This window comes from Gossypium arboreum, chromosome 13 (assembly GCF_025698485.1).
Source record: "Gossypium arboreum isolate Shixiya-1 chromosome 13, ASM2569848v2, whole genome shotgun sequence".
NCBI lineage: Eukaryota > Viridiplantae > Streptophyta > Magnoliopsida > Malvales > Malvaceae > Gossypium > Gossypium arboreum.
This window is the reverse complement of record NC_069082.1, coordinates 62,942,019-62,955,472: the sequence shown is the minus strand read 5'-3', so window position 1 is coordinate 62,955,472 and position 13,454 is coordinate 62,942,019. Positions and strand designations below refer to the sequence as shown.

The 13,454-nt window shown below is 36.5% G+C and overlaps 1 non-coding gene across 1 annotated transcript; it reads left to right on the top strand.

Annotated features, from left to right (window-relative positions):
• The first annotated feature begins 1,016 nt into the window (after window positions 1-1,016).
• Window positions 1,017-1,123, top strand: LOC128287518 (small nucleolar RNA R71). Its single transcript, XR_008278217.1, has one exon. It is a non-coding gene; the product is annotated as a small nucleolar RNA R71 (small nucleolar RNA).
• The last annotated feature ends 12,331 nt before the right edge of the window (window positions 1,124-13,454 follow it).

Below are 13,454 nucleotides of genomic sequence, written 5' to 3'. Positions count from 1 at the left end.
TTACTAAAATCTCTTTTAAAAATTTCATTGCATTTGGCATTTGCGACAAAGCTTCAATAAACGGTAAGTTAATATGTAATTTTTTCAAAAGTTTGAGGAATTTACCGAATAGTTCGTCTGAGCGGTTTTTCCTTGTTGCATTAGGGTATGGGACACGAGGTCTATATTCTTCATTCACTGTTTTTTTATGACTTACCTCACTTTTACCTTTGCTCACCACAGTTCCTTGCATCAATTCTGGCTCAGGTGCAATGAATCCTTCCTTATCTTGAGTACTAATTGCGTTGAGGTGTTCCCTTGGGTTAGGTTCAGTATTACTTGGTAAGCTACCTTGTGGTCGTTCGGAGATTAGTTTGGATAGCTAGCCTATCTGAGTTTCGAGTCCTTGGATTAATGCTTGTTGATTTTTAAGTGTTGTCTCAGTATTTTGGAAACGGGTTTCTGACATTGATATGAATTTTGAGAGCATCTCTTCAAGGTTCGGTTTCTTCTCTTGTTGATAAGGTGGCTGTTGAAAACCCTGAGGATTTTGTGGCTTTTGATTTCCTTGACCACCCTAGGAGAAATTTGGGTGGTTCCTCCGACCTGCATTATAAGTATTACTGTATGGGTTATTTTGAGATCTAAAGCTATTGTTACCCATATAGTTGACTTGTTCCTCTCCGGTTGTGGGATTGAAGGATTGATATTATGTATGCACACCTCCTCCGCTTGAGTCACACCTCATTACTGGATGTATCTACGTAGAACCAAGTAAACCATCAATCTTTTTATTGAGAAGTTCTACCTGATTTGACAGCATAGTAACTGAGTCAACGTTATAAACGCCAGCTATTTTTGTTGGCTTAATCCTCATGACTTGCCACTGATAGTTATTCAGTGACATTTCTTCAATGAATTCATAAGCCTCTTCAGGTGTTTTGTTGTTGATTGTTCCGCCAGCAACTGTGTCAACCATTTGCCGAGTCGAGGGATTCAGACCATTGTGGAATGTTTGTACTTGCAGCCAAAGCGGTAACCCATGGTGAGGGCACCTTCTCAATAAATCCTTGTATCTCTCCCATGTATCATAAAGTGTTTCTAAATCCATCTACACAAAAGAAGAGATATCATTACGTAATTTAGCCGTTTTAGCCGGCAAAAAATATTTTAGTAAAAATTTCTCGGTCATTTGTTCCCAAGTAGTAATTGACCCTCGTGGTAACGAGTTCAACCACTGTTTAGCTTTGTTCCTCAATGAAAAAGAAAATAATCGAAGACGAATGGCATCATCAGAAACGCCATTGATTTTAAATGTATCGCAAAATTCCAGAAAGTTTGCTAAGTGAGCGTTGGGATATTCATCCTGCAAACCATCAAACTGAACAAACTGCTGTATCATCTGAATAGTGTTAGGTTTTAATTCAAAAGTATTTGCAGCTACAGCAGGTCTAACTATGCTAGATTCAGTTCCTGTTAAAGAAGGTTTAGCATAATCATACATAGTGCGTGGAGCAGATTTGATGAGCCGCAATTGCAGGAGGTAACTAATTACCTTGGTTTTTAGCCATCTTGTCGGTTGGAGGTTGAGTATCGTTTTCTTGCTCGTTCTCTATGTATCTTAAGCTAAGCCTTATTTCTCTTTGGTTTCTATGAACTGTGCAATCGATTTCTTCATCAAAAAGTAATGGTCTTGACGGGTTTCTTCTAGTCATAAACTATAAAAACCTGCCAAGAGAAAGAAAGAGTAAATAAATAATAATAATAAAATAAATTAAATTGCAAGAAAAATAAATGGCTAAAGTAATAAAAATTGAGCGTTCCTAATATCTTAGTTCCCCTGCAACGGCGCCAAAAAATTGATCGCGTGATTCGTAACAAGTAATAAATATTTATAATGAAGATCAAACCTATATTAACTATTATCAGGACAAAAAGGCAAGCGCACCTATCAAACAATAGTATAGTAATGGCAAGACCAGGATATCGTACCCAAGGGAACCAAAAGTACTAGTAATAACTATCTTTTTTATTATTTAACCTAGAAATAAAGAGGGGTTGTTAATTAAACTAATTAACTAATTAAACTAAAGTGAACAGAAAATTTGGAAAAAGACTTGCAGAAAAGTAATTGATAAAGACGACACCCAATAAGGAATGCACCTAGATTTCACTTTTATCTGACTCTGAACCAGACGATTTATTCACTTGACTTGATCCGTGAGACTCCCTAACCTATATTATTATCTCTTTCGAGACTAATAACATCTAACCCTCGATTCAATTAATCGAAATCTCTTTCTCAATTAAAACCCTTAGGGAAGTAGTAAATCGATCTATGGACTCCCATATTAAGTTTCACCCTAATCTGGCAAAATCTCGTAACCTTATTTATAGCCGTTCGATCAACTCCGCTTAATTATGCCAAATCTACTCTTAGACAATGACTTTTGCTCCTCTACATAAGCACATCAAATCATGAATCAATACCCGGAATATTAACTCAAGCATTAAGAACACATAATTAAGAACAAATCATTTATCATACAGTTCAGATAATAATAACAAGATCCATCATAGGTTTCAACCCCCTTAAGTATCTAAGGGGTTTAGTTCATAATAAAATAACAGTACATCTCAAAAGTATGAAAATAACAAAATATAAAGAAAACTCGAAAACCCCTGAAGGAATTCTGAGAGAGATCTTCAGTCTTGGAGTAGCTCCAGCTTTTGGGATGGATCGTCTGGCTTCCTTCAAGTAATTCCCGGCGTGTGGTTCTGTACTCCAGAAAAGTTCTAGAGGAGGGGGCCCCTCTCTAAGTCATATGTAGGGTGTTTATATAGGCTTTGGATTGGCTTTCTTCCTCCTTAAGTATCCTTTTTCCGTGTAAAATACAACTCATTGAAAAAGGGACACGCCTGTGTGCCACGACCGTGTGACGTAATTGCCAGTCCGTGTTCGATCCGTTAAATTGCACACGGCCGTGTGGGTCAATGGTCAGGCCATGTGAATCGTGAAAGCCTTGGTCGACAGCTTCAAAAGACACGAGCGTGTGAGCTACCCGTGTGGCAAGGCTTAGGCCATGTCATCTTTTCCATTTGGTCCGTTTTGTCACTTTTTTGCTTGTTTTTGGCTCCTTTTGACTCTTTTTGCTCTCCTGAGTACAAAACCTGAAATAACTGGATTAAGAGCACCAAAATCCACAAATCTAGTAATAAACATCCATAAATATGCAAAGTATTTGGGGTAAAAATATGTATAATTTGGCATTTATCAAATATGCATCTTCACACCTACGTATGGCGTAGGTTCTAGCCGAAGTTCTAGCTTTTGATCTTACTATGGTATCTCTCGTCACATTCTTGCTGCTAGCCCCAATTTTGACATTCTTCTGAGGTCTTCCTTTAGAATTTGTGCCACTTGGCCTTGCACTTTGAAATTTTTCTTTCTCATTCATCTCGGGGTAATCCTTGATAAAATGGTCTTGAGAACCACATTGGAAACAGGATCCATCATTCATTCTACACTTGCCGAAATGACTTCTATCACAATACTGGCACTCTGGTCCAGAAACCTGACATTACTCACACTAGCCACTAATGTAACTTGAGATTGCAAACCTGAATCTTGCTTCTTATGATCTCTGTACGAGTGTCCGACTGAAACATGCAAATGAGGGTAAATGTCTCTAGGTTTTTTAGACTGAGACAGAAATGACTTGCTTGCATGCCTCTTACTTGCATCTCTAGTCTCAGCCTCAGCTTTCTTCTTTTCCTTGATCAACTCCTCGACTTTACATGCCCGATTATCAAGCACTACAAACTCCTTCAATTCAAGGACAGCTACTGACAACCTAATTTCCTCATTAAGTTCGTCCTCAAACCTTCGAAAAATCTTAGCTTTGGAGGACACACACTCCTGAGCATACTTACTAAGTCAGATAAACTCCCTTTCATATTCAGTAACCGTCATGCGGCCCTGCTTCAAGTCAAGAAACTCTTTACACTTTTGATCCATAAATCTCTCACTAATATATTTCTTCCGGAATTCTTCTTGGAAGAATTCCCATGTGACTCTCTCGTGAGGTACCACTGAAAATAACGTTTTCCACCAGTGGTATGTCGAGTCCCTCAACAAGGATATGGCACACTTCAAGCATTCTTCGGAAGTACAAGATAATTCATCGAATACCCTGATGGTATCCTCAAGCCAGAACTCTGCCCTTTCGGGATCATTATCTTTATTAGCACGAAACTCCTCGGCTCCAAGCTTTTGAATTTTGTCCACTGGCTGTCTATTCAATCTCACAAAATCCATTCCCTAGAGTGCTATAGGGACAGGTTGAGGAATAGGGAGAGGTAGAGGGGGTCGAGCATTCGGGCTCGCTTGGACGAACTCCGTGTAACATTCATTCATCATGTGGAGAAAGGCTTCTCGGGCCCCTTCTCCCCCTCCCTGACTAACCGTGGGGGGTCGATTATCGGATGGCCCTGCCCCTTTAGCAGGAGCCGGTGCTTACTTTCTACATCGTCTGCCATAGTTCAATCGGGATCCATTACTATAAGAAAACATAATAACAAAATTAGAAGCCATCACACTATGACAATTTATCTATGGCATGTATAGCTAGACTCGTACACATGCCAGGTTAGTCCGAGAACTGACTAAACCATAGCTCTAATACCACTAAATGCAACACCCCACACCAGTGCCCTACGCTGAGACGGAATACGAGATATTACTAAACTTAAACACATGCATTTCCAACATTTTCAAATCATCAAGGCTTGATCAAATTTAAAACCTTTTCAAACTTTATCTAAACTCCTTAATATAGGCCTATAAAGCCTCAAACGTCCATTGGAATCCATTCGGAACCAACTCGGGTCCTTAACCAACTTTAAAAAAATGACCTTTGAAACAGGGCACATGCCCATGAGGATGGACAATACGCCCGTGTGACCATTAAAACATGACCATGTTGATGGCCCGTGTAGTTCACACAGCCTAGGTACAGGGGAACATGCCCGTGCTCCATACCCATGTGAATTAAATTCTAAATTCGAATCTACAGGGATTTTCACACGGCCAGGCACACGCCCGTGTCTATGGCCCGTGTCTCTCACACGGCCATGACATACCCATGTCTTAGCCCGTGTCTAAAAAAACTTGATATTTTGTTTCTGACGTCAGCAACCGTTAAGGTTTACACGGCCAAAGCACACGCCTGTGTGCTAAATCGTACCCTTCACACGGCTGAGACACACGGCCATGTCTCTGCCCGTGTGTTTACTATCATGCATATTGACTTGTAAAATTTACGTGCAGGGGACACACGACCATGTAACACGCCCATAGGGCTGACCGTGTGTCACACATGTCCTAGACACATGCCCGTGTGTCTACCCATGTAGACAATATAAGGATATTTATCAAGCCTTATGCCATCCTGAAACAAATTTTATACCAACCAACATATCAAAGTCTTAACTTAATATGATTTCTCAACCACAACCATAGCTAAGGCCTATATACATTTCAAAATTAGCCATTTTCATGGCCTTAAACAAAATGAGTCAAATACTAAAACAAGCCAACACATTTGGCCCCAAAACAATGTGACACCAAAATAAAATCAAAAGTTATTATACATGCCATAATCAAAATGATAAAAACTAGCTATACTAAGTGCTTTAAGGATAGTGTGGCTGGCTTCCCCGACGTAGGCAATGATCTACAAGCTACTTTGGCAGCTTTATAAGAAAATGGAAAGGAAAGAGGGTAAGCATGGGAGCTTAGTAAGTACATATATGCAAATAAGTGTAATAAAAAAAAAACACATTCATCCTACAATGGCTTATCATACTTAAATGATATATCATTTTAAGCTCACTATCTTACTCTTCACTTCCTTTATGCATACTTACTACGTCTCATCACACACTAAGGTCTTGTTCATGGGTTTAGTATACATACCTATAATCATCCGTAAAATATCTCAATTTCATTCTCTCTAATAACATACCTCATTGAAATTTTCCTCAACTCGTTCTTCAAACTACCCGTTGAACACTCAAAATACTAATGGATACATGAAAAGTTTACACTTAAGTGCCATATAAGTAGTCAGAGCTACCTCGTACTTTGTAATGCTCGCATTTTGAGTTACTCATGAGCCTTTTTGCCATGTCAGTTCCCGAACCCCATAACTCTATCATGGCTCATTGAGCTACTCACGGGTCTGCACTCAAGCTCAATACCCGGACCCACATTACATATAACATTTATCTCATGAACTCAGACATAACTCATGATTTCAGACCATATAGTTCCTCATGACATACCTTTTGTATCCTATACTATTTCTGAGGTTCAACGGGATTTCATATTTAACCTGATGTCGTCGTACTTATTCATCATGTAGATTACTCTTATATCACAATATTTATGCTGCAATGGTAACAAGTAAAATTATAATACATGATAATGATAAAACATTTAAAAATAAGCTACAACGACATATTATTTCATATGCACTTACCTCGACACAAAATGATGGGAACGAGCCTAATCCTCGTAAACTTTGTTCTTCCCTCGATCAAGACCCGAATCACGTTTCTTTTGATCTAAAATGTTAGAATTTAGCTTATTTAATACAAAAATCATTCAATTCAACTTGAGACTCATACTTTGGTAAAATGACCGTTTTGCCCTTAAACATCGCAAAAATTTTGATTTTACCCTTAGGCTCGAAAATTATTTTTTATCAAATTTCCCTATTAGCCAAGCCTAACTGAATTCATTTTATAATTATAGCATCTCATAATTCTCATTATTTCACACATTTATCACCTATTTCATAACTTATGCAAAATTGTCCTTAGTTAGGGTTTCAATGAAAACTACTTCACAAAAGTTGTTTATTTCACAACCATGATTCATTTTATTCCATAAAATTTCAAAAAACAACAGGAATACTCTCATGGCATGTAACATCCCGAATTAGGGCCTAGTCAGAACAGTGGTTTTGAGACCACAAATCTGAATGAAAAATAATTATTTTATGATTATTATAAGGCTTATGACATGTTTCTATGCTTCTGTAACAAATTCATGAAGAAATTTTATTTATAAGGTGCTCGATTGGACTTTAAGGACTAAATTGAATAAATTGTAAAACTTGAGTTCTAGAAGCTTTAAGCATGAAATTAAATTGAATTATAAATTAGAGGTCCTTAAAGAGTAATTTGACCAATTTCTAAAAATTTGGACAAAAATGGACATGGTTAGGTAAAATTTCAAAGAAAGTCAGTAAAGGCATTTTAGTCATTTTGTAAATAAATGAATTAAAAAGGGAAATTAAGCCAAAATTGCTCATCTTCTTCCCCATCCAGCCGAATCTTAGAGGAAGCCACAGGTAGGGTTTATGTTAGAGGAAGCCATGGGTAGGGTTTATGTTCAAGCTTCCAAGCTCATTTGTAAGTGATCCCGAGCCCCATTTTTAATGTTATTTACATTTTTGAAGTCCAGTAACTCGATTTAGCTATTTCCACCATTATTTTGAGCTAGGGTTTGTGTTTAAAAATTTACCCATGGATGTCATGAATGTTTTTTGATGTCTAATGGTAGAAAATGAATGTTAGATGTTAAATAAATGACTTTTACTAAGCGATTTTCGACGAAAACATCCAAAAGGACCGTTTTGTAAAAGTTGTAAAAATTGTATAAAAGGGTGTTATGATGAGAATTGTAGTTTGATATAGTTATGAAAATGATTTGGATAGACTTAAAATGCAAGGAAATTGAATAAAAAATCATTTTACGAGCCTTAGGGCAAAAGTACAAATATGTGAAAGTTTAGGGGTCAAAATAAAAATTTATAAAAATATGATTTTTGGACCCATATGAATAATGTGACTAATTATTAAGCTAAATGTGATATTATATATCAAGGGAAATGAGATTCATGCATAGATTGGGAATGAATGAGATTATGGACAAAATCAGAATAAATAGTCGTGCTCGCATTCGAGGTAGGTTCGTATGTTAATAATAATGCAATAATATCATTGTTTATGCTTGAACTTAAATTGATGTGTTAACATTGTGTGATGAATGTTTATATAGTTGATATGATGATTGTATTATGTGACAAATGCCTTAATGTAATTATGAGCAATGCCATGTTTATTACATGAATATCAGAATGGTGAATTTGTAAGCATGAATGTTATTATGGCCGTTACATACGATGTCCCGAGCAAGTGCAATAAAGATATTATATGCAAGTGAGGAAAATCCCATTTGAACCTTAAGAATAGTTTAGGATACAAGTGACATGTCACTAGGAATTTAGAAATTCGAACTCGTTGAGTTGGTCCGAGTTCGTGATATATGTGAGAAATCCAAACTTGTTGAGGTGGTCCAAGTTCGTGATATATGTGAAGCATCCGAGCTCATTGAGTTGGTCCGAGTTAATTATGGATGCAAGCATCTAAGCTCGTTGAGTTGGTCCGAGTTTCCGAGTTCATTATGGATGCGATGCATGTGACATCCGAGCTCGTTGAGTTGGTCCGAGTTCATTATGGATGTATACATGTTATAAGGTAGCTTTGGCTACGTATGTATATGTGGCACTTAGGTTCAAGTTTCCACGTATCCAATAGTATTTCGAGTGTTCAATGGGTAATGAAATGAATGTGATGAAAGTCCAGAAGAGGACATATGAAAGAGGTATGGTTATCGATACTTTACAACGAGTACAGGTATGTATGCTAAACCTATGAGTAATGCCTTGATAAAGATCGGTTTACAATGAGCAAGTATATATGTGTATATGATAAGTAAGACAAAAGGGTTTGAATGATGAATAATCTTTATGATTATGTTATTATGTCTTTGTGAAATTGAACATGAAATCCATGAAATGGTAAGTTCATGATTAGTTGAAAATGAACTTATGATAGTTACCATTATATTGCACTAAGATAGCGTTGGACATTAGCAGTTGTGTGACTTTTAAAATCCACCAAAAATTGAGAAAATTGAATTAGAGATTGAATAAGATATGAGATTAAATCTTGTTGAATCTAGTTTCACATAGAAGAAACGTTGTAAGAAAAAGAGTTTCATATTATGAGATATTTTAACTTTTGTGAGACAGAGTCAGAGTGATTTCGAGCTCCCTGTCTCAAATTTGGAAAATCACTAAAAATTTTAAAAAAATGATTATGGGCTAGGATTTATATTACCAAATATTTAATGAGTTCATTTTCAAGATAAATAGACGAGAACATTAATCAAAACATGTAATATGAGATAATCAATTTTTAGTAAATAAAGGTCGAAGTTGTCAAGCAGCAGAACAGGGGTAAATTTAAATAATAAACTATACTTATTGGCTAGACCAAAAATTATGGAAATTTTATGGTAAAAATATATATGAGTATAGTTTTAGGGAAAATTTATGGATCTTGATTTGGAGTTTTGTAGCTCCAGATATAAATAATTTAGTGACTATGACTCGAGAAAACAACGTGACCAAAATATGAGAAAAAGTATAATTATGGTTATATTACCATGGAATCATGTTGATAATTTGCTTATTATTTTCATATAGACTTATTAAGCTTTAAGCTTACTTCCCCCTCTCTATTTCTTTAGTGTTGTTATGTCGGGTCAGGGTTAGAGACCGTCGGAGGCAGCACCACACTATCAAGCCATCCCCTTTGGATTGTTAACATATATAAGTTAAGCGTACACAAGCGAGTGGCATGTATAGAGACTTATTCTTTCGATATATGTGTTTCATGATTTGGAAAAATGTATTAGCTTATAATGATTCAATTGTATATAGCCATGAGATGTGGCTTATATTGATTAATGGGTTGTAACCCTATTATATGTGCATGCACAAGCTTAAAAATTTCATGTGATGTGAGTATGTGACTTGCTATGGTGTGTAATGTCTTAGACAAGCATGTTATTCTTCATATGTGAAATATGTTGGTATTTTATAAAGCTATGAGTTAGCCTTGATTATTAATGTTTGATGATTAAGTTGAAATCTTTTGGTATGATGGAAACCATGGTATAAAAGTAAGTGATATTATAATAGACAAGGCCAAATGAGTGTGAAATGGGTGTGTTTAACTTAGTATAAAATGAGTATGTAAAACACATGTATCATGACATGCAAATGCTATGCTTGAGGCTTAATTGAAGATGTTTAATCATTAAATGGATGTCATGTTATATGTTATGGATGTTGTATAAATGTGTAAGGGTTTATGGTTGACTGAGGCTTGGAAAATAGCCTAAGTGTTGGCCACATGGGCAGAGACACGGTTGTGTGTCTCAGCCGTGTGGGGGACACGGCCTTAGAATATGGGCGTGTGACTTGGCCGTGTGACCCTATTTCGTTGCTGACATCATCAACAGAGAGTTACATGGGCTGAGGACATGGGCGTGTGTGACTACACGGCCTAACCCACACGGGCGTGTGACTCTCTAAACATAGAGAATTTCCTAAGCGTTGTAAAATTTCCAGAAGTTCTCAGTTTAGTCCCGAACCACCCTCGATATATGTTTTGGGCCTCGTAGGCCCGTATAAGGGACAATATGCATGTGTTTAAAAAATTTTAATTTTGGACGAAATTTTGTGGCCTAGTTTTGCATGTTTGTGAATGTTTAAGTCCGGTAATGCCTCGAACCCTATTCTGGAATCGGATATGGGTAAGGGGCATTACATGGAAAAACTTTAGACTTTTAACCATCTTGCAATATAGTTCCCTCATTAGCCAGCTCATGCTACAAGGGTCCTAAAAATGAAAAAATCATCAATAAAAACTATCTAAGCCACTTACTTGCAAGGATGAGAAGTTGCTGAAATTTTGAGCTTCTAAAACCTCTAGAATGGCTGAAAATTTCGGTGGAGAGGTGAGGAAGATGATAGCCTTTTGTTTTATTTTAACCAATTCAGTCACCAAATGTCACCTAACTTTGACATTTTAACCAATCTTGTCCCTATGGCCGGCCACTTCTATTTAAAAGGGTCTAATTGCCCTTTAAAAGCCTTAAATTTTGGTTCTCTAGTTATTTAACACGTTTGGGTAGTAAAACAAAACTTTTGCCTTTTATGCGATTTAGTCCTTTTTTGCAATTAAGCATGAAATCAATAAAATTATCTCACTAAAATTTTCATACATTCATGTAATCATGTCATAACACATAAAATAATAATAAAAATAATTTCTCCAGCTTTAAAATAATGGTTTCTGAAACCACTGTTCTAACTAGCCCCAAAATCGGGCTGTTACAACAGGGTTCATTTGATGTATTTACCCTTATTAGCTGATTTGCAAAATGTTTGCTCGTATAGTTGGGTTCCTCAATTTTGGCTATGTTGTATCGTGAGCTTTTTTGGATGACAAAGCTTGATGTCATAGACATAGGCGGATGTCTTGTATTATGGGCTATTTATCGGATGTCATTCTTGGCATCGGTTAGGCACCAACCATACGTATTTCCACTAGTGAACAGGTGATAAAATTTAACTTGTTATTAATTGAAAATTTTTTTATAATGATACTATTCTAACGATACTATATTTACTTGAAATTTTTTTTCGTAGATGGAGTTTTTATCCCGGTATCGGGATGTCGTACATTGTCCCGATATATCATCTGATGATTGAACAACATGCCGGGGAAGGGGTAAGCTATTCCAATATTCGTGACATGTAATTAATTTGTATATCTTACTCGAACCGTGTTAAATTTTAACCATATTATTAATCGTGCAGTTTATTTGGATGTCGTATCGGAGACCATAAATTATGGTTGTTATACCCTTGGCTGCCCACATTCATCCTCACCTGTGGTGCATTAATGCACCAATTATTAATTTCCAGATAGTCGAGTGGTATAATAGGGATCGAGTACTCCGGCAGTTTGGTTGCATCATGTATATCCCAGATCCGCCAATGCAGGTGAAGAAGATTCACTTGATCAACAGGAGAGGAAAACATGGAAATAATTGGGGGGTTGTGCATTGGAAATATATTGCAGTGTGGGATAATCGAATGGCACGGTGACCTTAGACAGATATTTCTTTCGATTTGCAACCATTGTTAAAGTACATACAATGGTACTCTAGTACGTGAAAGCCATATTTACTTGGTGGGCAGTCGACTATAGTCCCCTCGCACATGCATCGACCTAGGGCATACGAGCTAATGACTGATATAGAGGCTGAGCCATAGCCAGAACTAGATCTCGAGCCCGAGCCTGAGCCACAGTCGGAGGCTGAGTCTGAACGATCGCATACACATTTGGCTAATAGTTCTTATCATCTGGATTTGCCGGTCAATGACTATTTCCCGGGCTCATTAGGACACAGATACTATTCTAGGTTTGATATCTTTGGGTCGTATCCACCGCAATACAGCACTCTCCCCAGCCTGTATCCACCACAATACTCCACTCCTTTTGGGTCGAATCCATCACAGTATGGCACTCCTCCCAGCTCAAGTTCATCGATGACGTTCGAGGCATATGATTTTTCTTCCATATTTTGCACACCCCACCTGCGACTGAAGAGTATGTTGATCGCCGCAATCATACACAACATGAACATTGACCCCCGCAGAAATATACCCCTAGGACCACACCATCAAACCATCAATTTTAGGGGTTTCTTGCAGTTTTGATATTACAAAGTTTGTACTTTTTTACTCTAAAAAATATATAAATCAAGAAAAAGACAATCTTTGTATATATTTAATTAGATTAATTGGAACTTTAAAAATTGGAACAAAATTTGTGGTCATAAATTAGATTATTTGCAACATTACAACATTAAAACACTAAAAGTTGTAACAAACTTAATTTTGTAATATAAATATCGTTATATAAATTAAATACATTACAAAATTAATCTAATTGGAACAAATTTTGTAATTTAAATTAAATACATTACAAAATTAAAAATTGGAATAAACTTTTTAATATAAATTTTTATATAAAGTAAATACATTACAACATTAAAAATTGGAACAAACTTTTAATATAAATTTTTATATAAATTAAATACATTACAACATTAAAAATTGGAACAAACTTTGTAATATAAATTTTTTTATATAAATTACATAAGTTTAATTCCTACCCGATCGTGACGATTGTCCAACATAATAGTTTCGCTGTGGGCATTTACTCCGATTATGACTAGCTAATTTGCATAATCCACAACACTTACCATCAGATTTCTCCCTATTATCCATTTCATTACGAATTCTAGTTGATTGCGGACAACTTTTCGGATTCCTACGCAACTTTTTGTCTGGGACAAGTTCGAAAGTCGTCAGAGGCACCTCCCCACATAAATAGGTTAGGTAGGACAGGGAACTCATTCTCCCAGACACGCAACGTGCGCTCTAGTGTGTACACATCATGACAAATAGTTCAACATTGAA